The following is a 17,816-nucleotide window of genomic DNA, read 5'->3' on the forward strand; positions in this document are numbered from 1 at the left end:
CCTGAGAGTCTCGAACGCCGCCTGCTGCTCAGGCCCCCAACGAAAAACTACCGACTTCTTGGTTAGTCGGGTGAGCGGCACTGCTATCTTGGAGAAATCCTGAATAAACCTCCGATAATACCCTGCCAATCCTAGGAAGCTCCGAATCTCAGATGGAGACCTCGGGACCTCCCACTGCATCACGGCCTCAATCTTGGCCGGGTCAACCAAAATACCCTTCTGATTAACGAGATGTCCAAGAAACTGCACCTCGCGTAACCAGAACTCGCACTTGGAGAACTTAGCGAACAGTCTCTCCCTCCTCAAAGTCTCCAACACCTCCCGCAGGTGCTCCTCGTGCTGTCCCTGCGTCTTGGAATACACCAATATGTCATCGATGAACACTATCACTGACCGATCCAGCATCGGTCTGCACACGCGGTTCATGAGATCCATGAACGCGGCTGGGGCATTGGTGAGCCCAAATGGCATCACCACAAACTCATAATGACCATACCGGGTCCTGAAAGCAGTCTTCTGAACATCCTCATCCCTGACCCTCATCTGGTGGTAACCGGAGCGTAGGTCGATCTTGGAGAACCAAGACGCTCCCTGGAGCTGATCAAACAAGTCATCTATCCTCGGAAGTGGGTAACGGTTCTTCACCGTTACCTTGTTCAACTCCCGGTAATCAATACACATCCGATGCGACCCGTCTTTCTTCCTCACAAATAAGATCGGCGCTCCCCAAGGCGAACTGCTCGGTCTAATGAAACCCTTGTCTAACAGCTCCTGAAGCTGTGTAGACAACTCCTGCATCTCAGGGGGAGCAAGTCGATATGGTGCTTTGGCTATCGGAGCCGCACCAGGAACCAGGTCGATCCTGAACTCAACCTGTCTCTCAGGAGGTATCCCTGGCAAATCCTCGAGAAACACATCCGGGTAATCTCGGACAATAGGAACATCATCGATCGTCGCCTTGCCCTTATCCCGGGCATCCAAGACGTAGGCTACATTACCGGCGCAACCCTGCTGAACGTAGCGCCTCGCCCTAGCGGCAGAGCAGAAAGTCAATCCTCGCTGGGGCCTCTCGCCCTGAACCACTATCTCTCCCCCACTGGGAGTGCGAACCCTCACTAGCTGAAGCTCACAATCAATCACCGCCCCATTGGGGCTTAGCCAATCCATTCCCACAATAACTTTATTCCCGCGCAGGGGAATCGGAACTAAATCCACTGAAAACTGCTCCTCAAATATCTGAAGGGAACACCCTCTATATACTTTGTCGACCCTCACGGTCCTATCATCTGCTATCTCAACCTCTAACGGACAATCCAGCTCCCCCGGAGCTCTGCTAAATCTCTTGCTAAGCGCAAGCGATACAAATGATCGGGTGGCCCCCGAGTCAAACAATACCCAAGCAGGGATGCCGTTCACCGAGAACGACCCTAAATAAAGCGTACCATCAAATAATATTCAAACGATATATTAATAATTAAGAGATGAAAGAAATATACATACCCATCACCACATCAGGAGTCGCTCGCGCCTCCTCTGCTGTCATCTGAAATGCCCTGCTCTTCGCCACCGGCGCATCAGCTCGGCCCTGGCGGCCATCTGTGATCCTCAAAGTAGCAGGGGCGGGTGCATGCACCTTCCCTGCTGCAGCTAAACTGGGACACTGGGACCTTTTGTGTCCCCTCTGATTGCACTGAAAGCAAATCAGATCTGATGCTGTAACTGTAGTGGCAGGGGCCGTACAATCCCTACTCATGTGCCCGGTCTGACCGCACTTGTAGCAGCCGGAACTCCCTGCCTTGCACGCCCCCTCGTGCAACCTCCCACACTTGCCACATCGACCGTGGCTCTGCCGACCCCTGGACCTGTGATCTGAAACCTTGGGCTTTTTGCCCACACTGCCTGCACCCGAAACCGCCTCCGGTTTCCTCTTCCTCTCCATCTCGAGATCAATCTCCCTCTCTCTGGCTCTAGCAATCATATCGTCCAGTGTTTTGCAACTGGACCGGCTCACAAACATACGAATGTCGCTCCGCAACATCTCGTGATAACGGGCCTTCTTCATCTCCTCGTCTGCTGCATACTGAGGAACAAGAAGGGCCCGCTCCCTGAACTTGGCGGTGATCTCCGCCACTGTCTCGGTAGTCTGGGTAAGATCCTGGAACTCCCTGGCTAACTGTTGCACCTCAATGACCGGTGCGAACTCCGCTCTGAACCTGGTAGAGAAATCAGCCCAGGTCATGGCATCCAATGCCGCATCGTTCCCGATGGTATGCCCTACCTCCTCCCACCAGTCACGTGCCCTGTCCTTCAGGAGACAGGACGCCAATCTGACCTTGTCCCCCTCGGGACATTTGCTAGTGCGGAAAGCATTGGCCACATCCGCCAACCACCTGGTACTCGCTATGGGGTCCCGTGCCCCGTGATAGTCAGGAGCCCCGCATGCCCTGAACTCCCTGAAAGTGAGTGTGCGCGACCCCATCACGGCCGCCATCTCAGTACGGAAGGTACTCAGTCTCTCATCCATCATCTCCAAAATGCCCTCCTTGATCGAACCGAAGATCACAGGAGTCTGCTCAAGTATGATGCGAGTAATCTCAGAAGAAAGGAACTCTCTGGTCTGCTCATCGATCTGTCCGACCTCCGGGTCGGATCCCGATCCTGATCCCCCTCCGGCATCTGAACTGCCGGCTGCTGGCCTCGGGCGCAAAACTACCATTCTGAAACACTACATAACACATCAGAACACTGGAATATTTCAAGGGGTCATGAAACGACTACTAGCTTCCTGGTTTAATCTTGGCCTTCCTTGATTCGAGTACGGATCCTCTGCTTCCAGTAGTATGGGCCCCTACTACCTTCCACATCTATCCGTACTTTCCTCAAGAACCGCCTTGACTTCCCCAAGTCACTTCTACCGCTGCTATCCTCTGCTACTCTCGTCCTAGGCTTGCCCTAGGGAAACTCGAGCTCAATACGACTGGTCCTCAGCTGCTGTAGGTCTCCTCGCACTGCCAGTTAGCCATCACCTGAACACCATCACATGTGATGAGGATCGGATGATCCTTCAAGTAAAAGATCCGTCCCTACAACGGTTGGACTCAAACAAGAGCTGCGCAGTAGGGCCAGTTCCAGCACTCTAAGATTATTCAAACCTGATTACATGTGGTGTGACGTGCTCACCTAATGGCTAACTCCCATTACTCGGAATCCCACTAAGCACTAAGCAAGCAGCATTCGGACAAGGGAAACAAACTCACGCAAGCTATTCTTATAACAAGAAACTGCACTAGCATAGGATGCTAAGCTCATACTATCAGGCATAACCTAAACAGGCTATCCTACTGCTGTCTACTCAATTCCAGCATGCAATATTCATAGAGCTGTAACACATAAGCAGGCACATAAGGCGTTCTCCTACACCCTTAGTCCTATTCTAGCATGCTGTTCTACTAAACTGAAATTGAACAAATACTTGTATGGGTAATTTGGGAGTACTTACTTGAGCTCGGTTGACCGCATGCACACACCTTTTTCTTAAAACAATTCTTTTCCTTCTAAGTGTTTTCAAAATTCTTTGTAAAAACATTTTATTGAAAATCTTTTATTTCCCTTTAGTTCGAGTTCAGATACACCCGAGAGTGTATCCGAATCCCTCAAACCAGGGCTCTGATACCAACTTGAAACGACCCAAAAATTTCGTTTTTAATACCATCAAAACTATAATCAGAGTATCATATAAATAAACCATGCGTGATATGTCCCAAAAGATAACAAAGTACTGTGCGGAAAATGTAACATGCTATATCCAAAACAACAACTAGATCAAATCCAAACTAAAGCTGAAACGGTGGTGTGTGCGATGCCGTCATCCAGAGCTCTTCCCTTTGCTTGCGGAAGTACCTGAAATCAAAACTGAAACTGTAAGCACGAAGCTTAGTGAGCTCCCCCAACTTACCACATACCATACAACAACATATAAACACATATTGGGCCTTGCCCACTGCATCGGGTCGGGACCCGGAAAACTGCATCGGACCGAAGTCCGGAACTGACTGGGACCTTGTCCCCTGCATCGGACCGAAGTCCGGAACTAACTGCATCGGACCGAAGTCCGGAACTGACTGCATCGGACCGAAGTCCGGAACTAACTGCATCGGACCGAAGTCCGGAACTGACTGCATCGGACCGAAGTCCGGAACTAACTGGGACCGTGTCCCCTACATCGGACCGAGGTCCGGGACTGACTGCACATAGCATAGCATATCATAACAATTTATACTGCATACTGCATCGGGCCGTGGCCCGGAACATAAACACATACACATAGCACATAAAACATGTCTGAACCACGAAGGCATCAAACATACTAACTACTACATCGGACCGAAGTCCGGAAACCACTATTAACTGGACGGGCCGGCATTGTGGCCTTAGACCCGTCCCTACGGGAAGGAAACTCACCTCGTAAGCTAGCGGATGAGGGTGCGGCTCGGAAAGCTAACGGCTGCTGCTCCTGAATCTCCTCGGCTACAAATCCATAACACACTCGATCAATCACTAGCACTACACTCAGGGTAAAATGACTCTTTTACCCTTGGTCAAAGTTGACTTACTCAGGGCTGACTCGCCGAGTCGGGATACCCGACTCGCCGAGTCCTAGACTCTCCGTTCAACTCTTACCTGCTGTTACTCGTCGAGTGTGGCATCGACTCGACGAGTACCCTCTGGATCCAAGAACTCAGATGATCTTCATCCGACTCGCCGAGTCAGATGAACAGACTCGACGAGTTGTTCTTAATCCTCAAGGAGATTGCCTTGGACTCGCCGAGTTGTATGAACAAACTCGCCGAGTCCCTCCATCACTGAGTCTACTCTTAACTCGCTGAGTCCACTCTCTAACTCACCTCGTCCACTCGACACTGAAGGAACTGAAGAACTCGGGACTCGCGACCGGACTCGTCGAGTCGTTCTTCCGACTCGCCGAGTCGCCGCCATGCAACACATTTTTACTCGATTTCTCTTAAATCCAACACATGCAAATGATAGATCTGGGTCCAATAAGCTGCTTTACCACGTAAAGTTTCCAACTTTACGTGCACAACTACATGATTGAGGGAAATAAGACTAAAATATGCACAATAAGGGTAGATCCATGGCTAACATGCAATGTAACCCCAAAAAGGCAGTGGATCTGGACTCTACAACACCCCAACACTCAGATCTAAAGATATTTCGGCTTAACAACACATTCAAGCAAGCATAAAGCTTGGAACAAGCATCAAATAGCCGTTAAAAGAGTTCTAATGGAAGTTTAAGCATGAAACCAGAAGGGAACTCCGAAAATACCTCAATAAGTTCACCCTTGACCTTGGATCTTGGCACTAGAACACGTTTCCTTGCTTCCTTCTTCTTCTCCTTCTTCACTCCTTCACAAAATGGGACAAGATCACATATAAGCTCACAAAAGGAAGGTTTAGGGTTTCTCACAGTGCTCTCAGGGGGAAAGTGACGAGATGGAGGCTATAATGGGGTTTAAATAGTGAGCAAACCCGGGGAGTTAGGGTTTCACTCAGACGGACGGACTCGCCGAGTCCAGGATATGGACTCGCCGAGTCGCCGGCTCCCGCGTGCACAAGATGCGCGACCCGACTCGGCGAGTCAGGCTAGAACTCGCCGAGTCCCTCTTGAAAACTTAGCCCAAAATCAAATTAATTAACATACCGGAAACGGGTCGTTACATATATTTACTTCACTATAAACAATGCTCTGATACCAATCTGTCACACCCCCAAACCAGAATGGCGGAATCGTTCGAGGGCGGATGACTTCATGTAGTATCATAACAATTGAATACATAGTAAAGAAGCAATACAACCATCACATATATAATTTAAAAGTTTACATTTTTTGTAAGGTACTTGTTTCAAAAGAAATTACAATATGATGTTTAAAATGAAATTAAACTAACGCTGCAACGTCCCTTCTTCAAAAGCTGCAGTTTACCTATATTACTGAATCCCTGAGAAATACAAGTTGTTTTGAAAGAGTAGGTCAGCATTTAAGCTGGTGAGTTCATAAGTATTTAGTGACAATGTTTATATGAAAAATAATGAAAATGGTTTGTTGATGTTAAATGTTCCAAGAAAATCCCATATTTTCTACTATAGTAGATGGTAGTTTGATTGTTCCAAAACTGTAATGCAATAGTGCTTTTCATGCCTAAAATAGTAGTTTTATGTGTAAATCATGAAGGCATTTGAAAAACCCCGTAAATCACTGTATTTTTAATACTCCATGTGAGTCTTATAACCATGCTACTTGACCAGGATGCCTATATCAACGTTCTTCAGACGTTGGAAAGTTATGATGTTTGTCACCCCAGGCCTACCGGCCTAGCTGTAGCTAACAGCTTAGGTGTGGGAATGTCAATCCCGTATAGATCTATACACAAGTATCACGCTCCCCCTACAAGGGATTATGGTATATAATACACGACTTAAAATGCATACTCAAAAGTACGTGAAATGTCTCACAAAATTTAGTGTAAAACAAACTTATATATGAAAATGTCCATTTGTTCTAGTATATGAAAATATCTCTTTGATATAGTGTTCCTAGTGTGTAAATGTTCATGATTTTCTCATAAACTATATCTATTATAGTTTTCAAAGTGTGTTTCGTTCATATAGTAAACCCTAGTGTAATGCTCACTCGTTGTGTAAAGTATAACACGTAAAGTGACACAACTGATCACATATACTTAATGTAAAAATGGAGCATTCGATTCATATATATATATATATATATATATATATATATATATATATATATATATATATATATATATATATATATATAAACACGTTTTATTTCCACAAGACAAGGTGTTATCGAAAATATATCTTTCATACGAGAATACTCATGTAGTTGTTTATGAATCACATATGATTACATAGATAAAAAGTTTTATAAAGAGAAACTTTAGGTTACACACGATAATAACCGTGTGTTTACTTGCATCCCCCCCCCCCCTTAATATTGTATAAAAAACATTTATCAAATATTTAAAAGCGTACTTTATAGGGGTATGAACTCACTTGAAAGATCGAAGAAGGAGCGATGAAAACCAAGCAGAACATTGACTCGAGAAAGCAGATTTTTTTTGGGATTCTAGGGAATCTCGAGAGCACAAACGACCTTCGGGGCTTGAGTATGGAAACCGGGGCTTCGGGATATCACGTACACGAAAAATGAGGTAAAAAACGCAAGAAAGAGGAGAGGAAATAAGCATTTTCCCCGGAACCCTCGCATCCCTTTTATAGGGACTGGGAACTGCCTCGGTACGCTGGGCGTATGCGGTTACGCCGGGCATACGCGTGCGTCATGCGTGACCGCATCCTCGATTGCCTCGGATGGGATGGGGCATAGCTTCGCATAGGGGCGACGTGGACGTTCCGAAGCCTAGTCCTCGAGTACGCTGGGCGTAACTTCCCCCTTCGGATAATACCGAAATTTGAATTAAATTTATATTTTTATTATTTAGTAAACTTCAAAAATTCATATCTTCTTCATACGAACTCCGTTTTCGACGTTCTTTATATCCACGCGTAGGTGAGACTACGCTCTACAAGTTTCATTTAGACTCTGTCGACATTATTTATTTTTAAAAGGTCGGGGTAAGAAAAGTTCGTTAGAAATCCATAACTTCTTTATCCGATGTCTGTTTTTTCCAGACTTTTTGCCGTTGAAATACCATTGTCGAGAACTTCGATTCTCATTTAGGTCATTCCGGCCAAAAGTCGCTCAATCTCTATTTCATGTTTTTAGCTGTCTATCGCTATACCGAACTTGGAAAAATCATAACTTCCTCATATGAAGTCAGTTTTGGACGTTCGTTATATGTACGCTCACGGTTTAATGATATCTAACATAGTAGGTAACCAAATAGTGACTTTTGTACTTTTTATTTTCAAAGTTAATTTCATTATTATCAAAAGTGGTTACAATACTTGGCTTTTTAAGTCATTACATAAAATCAAAATATCGGGTTGTCACATTTTATAAAGTGGATTTTAAAAGAAATAGAGCTATCTATGTGGTATAAACTGATAAGGTTTGTTGGTATTTATATATATTAAGAAAAAAGTAGTTGTTTGGAAGAGAAAGAGAGAGAAAAATAATTAAACAGAGAATAGAGGAGAGATGTTCGGCTAATATTCGTTGAGCGTGGTTCGAGCCAAGCACCATGGACAGTGTGCACCAAACTCACATTGGCAAATCATGGTGCTTAACATGTCCGTTCCATTTAACCTTATTGAAATGACACTATGGGCAATGATTTCTTAATGATATTATATATTTTTTAAATTAAATTTTATAGTATAAGGTAATTTGATATAACTTCTTCTAAAACTTATTTTAATCATCATTGTTGCACACATCATAACCAACAACTACATTTATTTATCTTGGGTTAAACTTCACACTATGGCTGTAAACGAGGCGAAGAAAGTCGAGTACAGTCAAGGTCGAAACTTGATTTTATTAAAAAAAACATGGGCTTGTAACTCAACTCGAGCTTGTCTTAAGACTCAATTTCAAACTCGGGCTCGAACTCGATAAAGTAATCAAAATTTTTTATCTTGATTCGATAATATCCTCGAGTATCTCGAGCTAGTGCTCGAATCGACTTGAACCGAGTCGATTTCTAATCGATCTCGATTATCTCACGAGTTGGCTTATAATATCCTATTTCGAGAGGTTTCTTATTTTGATATTGTGGACAACAAATGGATCAAGTAAGGACTTTGGCCTCAAGGGAATAGGGCTTAGAACCTATTGGATGTTGATAATATTGGTTATGTGATCCAAGCCCTTGGTTTAGGTTTTGGAGTCAAGGGTAAATGGGAAAAGTGATGTTCCATACATCTTTCATGAATTAAGGATTTTAGTTCAGTATGTTATATGTCAAAAGTAATTAGATAGAATTATGGGGCTCTTCAATATCTTTTTGTGCATATAAAGAACGCCGAAAATGGAGTTGAAACAAAGAAGTTGTCGATGTTTGAAGTCAAACTGGAAATTGGGGGTTTTGTCCTACGCAGGTCGTAGGAAAGTTATGTAGGGCGTATCTGATACACTTTCATCTCCATATCTACCGCTGAAGTTGAGTACACTACAACCGCCTCTTGTACCTCACAAGTCATTTGGATCCAAAGTCAGTTAAGGGACTATAGGATTAATATTAAGTGAATCCCCTTTTACTGTGATTCTGAAAGTACCATTCACATCTACCATAACCCATTGCAAATCTCCAAGACCAAACACATCGCTCTGAGGTGCCACTTCATAAAAGATCACATGGAAGATGGAAATATCAAAATCCACTTTGTTAGATTCCCTGATCAGCTGGCCGACATCTTTACGAAAGCCTTACCTGAACAATCCTTTAATCACATTCTTCAAGTGTTAGGAATGATAGAAGCTGAATCGGTTCTGAAACCACCTTCACACTAGGAAAGCATTGGCTGGACTATGAATGGGTGCGAACGCTCGTAGTGATCCGTTGTCCATTGTTCATACTACGAATTGGTACGAACGCTCGTAGCGACTCGCAGTTCACTGTTCATTCGGAGGTTCGGAACTTCTTGGATACTTTTGTATATTTTGTTTGTTGTTGCTTACTTAATTATTCTGTTTTTATTTTTTTCAGAAAAATCAAAATCGAAAAATATTTTTGTTTCTGTTTTTATTCTTTTTTTTTTTTGAAAAATCAAAAATCCAAAAATATTTTATTTGTTTCTGTTTTTATTTCTTATTTAGAAAAATAAAAAATCCATAAGTATTTTCTTTTTCTGTTCCTCTATTAAAACACCAAAAATATTTGATAATTGAGTAGGATTGACAGAACATATCATGATACTCTCAATTATGAATGGTGGGGAAAGTATTTAATTCCTAGTCTTTGTACTAGTTAAATGTCCCTAGAAGCATGTTGTTGCATGTTGTCCGAAGCCTCTGAGACTCTATGTTCGAAGCCTTGATGAATTGATCATACCAATCGTTTCTTCTCAATCAGGCTAACAATTCACATAAGTCATTGAGCTACCATACTCTCCTCATATTGAGTTGAGAGTTGACTACTTGGTCACTTTCGTATAAGAAAGTTACATGTCTCTTCGGAACCACCTAACACTACTTCTCCATCATTTTCGTTTCCATAAACGTAACCCTTGAGACTGTCAGATATTACCACTGAGGTCTGTGTTTATGATCTTAAATTCGTTATCACCACGAATTGAGTGAAACTCAAAATCCAACACAAATTTCAGAATTAACGGTGAACAATTAATATGTTCTAGCTTTTCATCATTCAATTAACAAATATCGAACTTCTTGGTTAGTACCTTAAAATCTCTTTTTATTTTCGTGAGATCTTAATGAAATGTTCTATGCCTAAGAAATTTCTTCGCATATGATCCAGTTTTTGTTTTTCTTGAGATTTTTATATTATCCAGCTACTTCAAAATCTTCCAAAGCATACTTGTTCTTATAATTACACTAGTCAAAATGGATCTTCGCATAAGATCCAGTTTTTGTTTTTCTAGAGATTTTTATATTATCCAGCTACTTAAAAAATTTCCAAAGCATACTTGTTTTTATAACTACACTAGTCAGAAAAGTACATCTACCGAACGTTCGGACTTATATTGAGTTTTGGAGTTTGGTTGAATATGAAGCCACCCTTTTGCCTTATTAAAAAGAAGCCTTTCACTGTTTCTCAACAAACAGATGATCGTACTTCAACGGGATACCACAAATATACTTTAGAGTCTCTCTTGACTCCTAAGGAAGAGATCATTTCCCGAGATCAATCTGCTTTATGTTAATTGAGACATCACTAGAATCCCATATAATTATATTGATTTATTTCTTTATTTTTCTTGCACAAAGATCCTTGTGATTTTCAAAAAGTTTGGTTCATAGTCCTAATAATTACTTTCAGATTCAGAATACATGATATGGTGATCAATTGCGAAAGTGAACAACTAGACGGAGATATTTAATGGATAAGATTGCGATTGTGGCACGCGAAGATTTCAAACTGACCCAGAGATCATGCCATCTGACATCACGCCTAACACATGCCAAGCTGTCACGCCTTTTCAGGCAATTTTTCAGAGATTAGGGAGCGCCAAACGCCATATTTCTCTCTTTAATCATATTGTATAAAAGGAAAATCTTCGCTTCATTCTACCTTACCACTTTCAAAGAAATCGATTTTCTCATGGTGCATTCTCTCTCTCTCTCTCTCTCTCTCTTACTGTTCATATTCTTCACTAAGCTTCAATGGAAGCCTCATCTGAAACTTCTTCCGTCACTGAACAAATGGCTCAATGAACACTACTAGGCATCAAGGCTAACCAGAATCTTATATTGGACCTTGATCCATCCAAGTACTTGTCACACCCCGCTAAAGAGGAAACACGAGGCGTGGCAATATAAAGGGTTTCATAGCAAAAGTTAAAATACAACACCAACCATAGTATCAAAATCATTACAATTTTACAATGGGTTTGAACAACTTTTAAAAGAAATTACAATGTAAATTGAAATACAACACATGCGAATGCTCCTAAAAGTGAAGTGTCCCTAAGTGCCACTTACTCGATGATTCCTGAAAAAGCATGTAAAATGAGCGTCAACTATAAAAATAGTTGGTGAGTACTCACAAGTTTAACAAAATAATATTGGTTCATGAATTGAAATCAAAGTTTTGATAAAAGTTTCCAATAATAAAAGTATATTGTTAAAAGGAGCAAATAAGTTTGTAAAAACAAAGTTCTTTGTCATCATGAGAGATAAAGTATGTTGTCCAAATAAGATGCAACATTCATATTCTCATGGAAGATAAAGTTCGTTACTCAAACGAGTAAACAAGTTTCTTTGCTAAAATGAGCAATCAATTTCTTTGCTACAATGAGCAAACAATTTCATTGCTAAAACATTTATGTATAAGTTTTCAGTAATAAAAGTTCGTTGTTGTAATGAGAAACAAAGTTCATTGCTATAATTAATAAACGAGTTTATTGCCATAATAAATTAGAAGTTTGTATGTGTATGAGCAAACAATGAGTTCTCAACCAAACCTATGACTGAAGCCCTATCAAGATCTATGCTTATCGTTCCATAGATGAATATGGTATCATGCACTCCAGCAATAGGGCGAGTGAGGAGTTGTCAATTCCTAATAGCACTATCCATAATGACCATTGGCTCAAAGAGTTAATGGTTAGAGATAAAGGAAGGGCCTTAATACGATAAGTTCTCATGTTTTGTGTTGCATAGACATACATAGAGAGATATAGCAATAAAATAGCAATCATGTTTGATACAAATCAATTTAAATACAACATTCAAATAATAGTTTTTTGGGACATGCTTTTCCACCCCAAAATATAAAAACTGAAAATAAGGGAGTGGTGAATACTCACAATATGCATTGAGATGATGCAAATAGTGTCTTGACTATGCTCCACTTGTACCACTATCGATTCCTACAATAATGGTATTCGCTAGTGACTCTCTAATCGAAATCTAACACTAGTATACTTACTACTACAATAGAATTATGCCAATAATATGTCAAAATTTAATATTGATAAGTTACAAACATTTTTCTGTGAAAATTAAATTTCAATGAATCAATTTTTATATAAAAATTTAAGTGGAAATTTCCCATTATTGAAATGCTAATATTTAACATTTTAAGAGGTGTTCTAATGATTAAATATTCAAAAACTAAATCAATTTAGTTCTAAAATTTCCCAAAGTTTGCATTTCAGTTTTAATTGAAGTTAAGGACCTCAAGATAAATTTTCTTGGATTTTTGATTTGTCGGACTATTTTTCACGATTTTAGTTTATTGAATAACCATAAAATCATAACAAAATACTAAAAAGCTAATAAAAATTACCAAAATTCAGATTTTGGTTGTAGATGTACTATAAAGACTTCTAGATAAATTCTCGTGGATTATGGATATGTATAACCATTTTTCATATATTTAATTCTCTAAATAGATACAAATTCATGCAAAATAGAAATCAGTTAAGAAAATACCCTAAACTTTTTATAATAATGTCATTACACATAATTAATCTGGGAAAAATATACAAATGGATTTCCAAACTGTTTAACCCAATTTTATGATTTTTATGCATTTATTCTAACAAAAATTGAAATAAATAGAAACCAGTTTTCAAAATTGCCCAAAATTTTTGTAACACTGTTTATATGCATGTAGAAGCTGTGAAAAAGATAAAATATATTTTTCAATTAGTCTTTCTATTTTTCGTTGTTTTATCCTCTTAAATAATCATTAATTAGAGAATAATTATTAAAAAGTTAAAGTAAATTACCAAAAAAAAAATTTAAAGTTCATTTACAGTGTGAATAATCTAGTAAAAATCCCAAAGGTGGTTTTTATCTATGGAATCGGATTTTGTGTATTTAAGTGTATTTAATCTTAGAAAATAAGAGAAAATAGTATACAGAAGAGAAAAATCATCAAAAATTTTATGTAGCATATTCATGTACTACAAGGAGTTCTGGTAAATTTTCATGAATTTTGGATGAGCAGAACTATTATTTTTTTAGGCCATTATAAATACAAAAATCAGAGAAAAATAGGAATGCATTATAAAAAATTCTTAAAATATTTTTCTAAGTCTTCCACAGAGATTATAAGCTGAGAAAATTATTATCTACCCTTTTCAAATTATCTAAAGCGGTTTTATGATTTATTGATGCTAAACAAAAATAAAATTCAAAATCACACTAAACAGTAACAAAAACCGATGAAATTTAATGTGGGTTCATTATTTAGCATAGGGGTCATCCACAAATTTACCTAGGAGTTATAGACCTCAGAAAGTATTTTATATGATTTATTGCCCTATTTTATTTCAATAATGATAATAATTTGAGAGAAATGAATTATTTTCTGAAAATTTATTGAACATCTCATTTTTTTGATGGGAATCTGGGAAAAATCGGATTTGGTCAGAAAAGGAGTTTTGGATATTTATTTGGAAATAAATCTTTCATGAACATATTTGAAAGCTTTTAACAACATAGTTTGATGGTCTAGCATCTAAGCTTGAAGATCATAACATGCATGTTTGTTTGAAGACCATTCATGAGTTTGAAATGTTCAAAAATTGTTTTTGAAAGAAAGCTTAGAGTGCATGTGGTGATTTTCCACCAAAACTTGTAGAAAAGTGCATTTTCATGATCTTGACTTAGGTTTAGGTACTTGGATTTCACTATTTACAACATGCATGTTGTTTTTGGGTGAAATCCTACCACCATCATCATCAAAACTGAAGTGAATGAACATGCACACATATTTTCTAAGAGAAAGGTGTAGAAGAAGAAGGAAATGCAAGAAAAACCTTGAAAACATGGAGGAAAATGAAAGACAAACGTGTTCTACCTTAATGAACACCACTAGATGATGAAGATTTTAAATTTGTGGTGTTTTCTTGGACTTGTTTTCTGGAAATTTTCATGGTTCATAGAGGGAGGAAGAGAGAAAATGTGTGTGAGAGTGTAAGAGAGAAATGTGAGAGAATGAGGGAAGATGGAGTGTGAGAGAGAAGAAGAATGATTTTGTGTTGGGAAGAGGAGAGATATGGGGAGAGGTATCCGAATTTTCAATGAGGAGAGAGACTCCCCACCTCTTCCATTTATTTTATATAAATTTCCCTCAAAATATTTATAAATTTTCCCATTTTTTTATAAAGTATGCATTAAGCCATGATTTGTTTTATTAAATTATTGATTTAACTTGTTAATTAGGAATAAATGTTGATAGTTTAAATTTTATTTTTCTTGAATTCATTTTCATAATTTTAATTATTATAAGATAATATTAGAAGCTTCATAATTATTTTTATAGAATTTTCAAGGTTAAAGTTTATAAAGGTGAGTTTTTAGGGCATTTAGGGTTTTTGAGTGTTTGTAAGTCTTTGGATATCAAAATTAATTAAATTTTGAGACTTCAAATTATTTTTGCGTTTTCTAACTCTTATTCAAGTTAGAAATAATGTTGGTAATTTATTTTTATCGGTTTATTGGCATTCTGTGTAGTGATTCTGAGATTCAAGTGAAATTGAGGAATCAAGTATACTAGTCCTAGTCTTCAACTTTGACTTAAGTTTCTATGTGACTTTGACCTAATTTCTACTACTAGGTCAAGTGCATGATGTGTATATATGATTCATGAAATGGTGTTTGAGTTAAAGAGTGACCCGAATATGGATAGTCACTACAGCTCAATAGATGTAGAATTCACATATAAATGTGAAATCTAAGTACACTATCCATTGATTCTAATTGTTTCCAAGTTTCTAGTAGATTATAACTTAGCTTCAAGTTACTAAGTCTAGTATGTGTAGTGCCTATATGTGCAACTAAGTCTAGACAATTCTAGAACCGACTCGAATTTTGACGGTTGTCATAGTACTACACCTTTCTCCAACCACTGATTGAATACTTGAGACACTCTCCGTTGGCCACTACTCTATCGAAGACCGAGAGTGTTCCTTTGGACCTTCTATCAAAAGCTTACTCTACTGCTCATTATGAAGCAAGCAGTGATACTATTACGTGTGAACTGGGTAATCAACAAGCATCCATCACCAAGTCACACCTTAGTCGATTATTGGGATTTCCTTCTGATAGAGATTTGGTCGATCTGGAATCAGTCCCTAATTCTGCTATTCTGGAGATGTTCTACCAGATGGGATATTGTGAGTATCTGGCTGTCATGTCCAAGTTCAAGAAGCCCAACCTTCCTCCTATGTGGAATGGGCTATTTACCCTAATTTTCAAGAGCTTCTCAGAGAAGGTAAGATTACGCAAGTAAGCTCTTTCTTACGATTATGTACGGTGTCCATTCTATGGTAAATTTGGATTACAGGTCAGTACTTTGGGCTCAACTTTTTCAGAGCACTCTTTCTGCTACAAGGCACAACGAGATTTATTGTGCTCTTCAGAGGGTGATTAATCGCCTCAATATCCCGGTGATAGAAGGTTCGATTATTGTTGTTATTCCAGTCTTTCACACTTCCAACGTTATACTGTCTAATAATTCACGGTGTACATTCAGCGAATCTATTCCAAAATAATGCTTTGCAACATTCCAGCTGAAAGTGCATTTATCACTGAATATCGCAGACAACTGGCTTCGGGTTCTCATCCATTAATAGTTGCGATGCGACAGGTTTTAGAAAGGTCGACAAGCCTAAGAAAGGGGGTAAGAGAAAAATGAAGGTTGGACCCTCCGAGCCTGCTCAAACTCCGAAGAAGAAAATCAAGCAAATCGCTCGCAAGCCCATGATGCCTACTCCAAGTGATGAGGAGGATTTAGAATCTAAAACCATCGCTAACATTCGCACACAAGAGCAAGTCCAGCACAAAACTGTTTCCAGAGATGAGACTTTGCATCCTATTTTTTCAGAGCCATCAAAAACCAATCTTGAGGTAACTTTTTCAGGGCCCACTTCTGTGCCCATAATAAATGATTTTTTCTAGGATTTTTCTCCACCTTCTCCTACTACTACCACAATCGCTCCTTATCCAAATGCCTCTATGGCAGTTTCGCAACCACAAGTTTCAATTAACCTATCCACTCTTTTATTTACAGAGTCCACTGTAACAACAACGACGACCACTAGTACACCACCCGTCACTGTTAATGTAACTGATACGGGGGCAGGGATGGTTTCTCTTATGGTGTGGGTATTGCTCCCATCTCACCTTTACGCTAAGATGATCTGGATACAATATTTGGTGATGATCGGGATGTTTTTGAAGACTTTCACTACAGCCCTTTCCATGTTCAACAAGAAAGTGAAGAAGATGATGCTCAAATGACAATAGGGCAGTTCAACGCCCTAAGTACCAAGTTGGATTCTTTACTTGTGTCCACCAAAGCCTCATCCAGCAGTGAATACTTCTAGGCCTCGGTCAAAGTATTCCTTGAAACACTTACTAAGGAGCATGTTGCGAATCTCACCGTCATTGACAAAGCAGTTCCTGATTTTGAAAAAGGCTTGCAAGGAAACGACCGAAAAAGTTGATAAACTACTTTCTGATATTAAAAATTTTATGGAGGATTTCCACACTTCATCCGAATGCAACACAACCTCTATGAACACAGCCATCAACAACCTTGTTTCTACTCTCCAAACTGAAAAGGCGACTCTTACGACGGTTCACTCTAAGATCCAAATTGAAAATTCTGAGTTCCAAGCATCCATCTTCTCCAAAATTGAAAAACTTCACAAAGAATTGGCTCTTGAGAACAAGATAATGGTTGCGCTCAATGTTAAAATTGAGAAGGTGAAGGTTCTCCCAGTGAAGTTATCGCATGCGAATTCCTAGATTGCCGAATTGAAATCCGAGAAAGTTGTTATCAAAAGTTGCGTTGCTGATGTGAATGCCGATTCGCACAGTCTGATCGAGACTCGTGATTCTCTCCTTACAGCCTCTATTCGTTAGCATCTGCTCATAAAAATTGAAGCCTATCTTCTCCATGCTATACAGAATTCAAGGTGTTTTGGAAGCTTCTATTCGAAAAAAAGGGGAGAACCGGTGAGAAGTTCTGGTGTTATAAAAGAAACTGGTGGTGGAAATGATCAAGAACAAAATTCAAAGTCAAACGAATCGAAGGATAATGTAGCTTCGGGTTCGAGAGGAAAAGAAAATTTGGTCGATGATAGTGAACAGGAAGAAGATAATGATAATGA

The sequence above is a fragment of the Lactuca sativa genome, chromosome 2, assembly GCF_002870075.4.
Source record: "Lactuca sativa cultivar Salinas chromosome 2, Lsat_Salinas_v11, whole genome shotgun sequence".
NCBI lineage: Eukaryota > Viridiplantae > Streptophyta > Magnoliopsida > Asterales > Asteraceae > Lactuca > Lactuca sativa.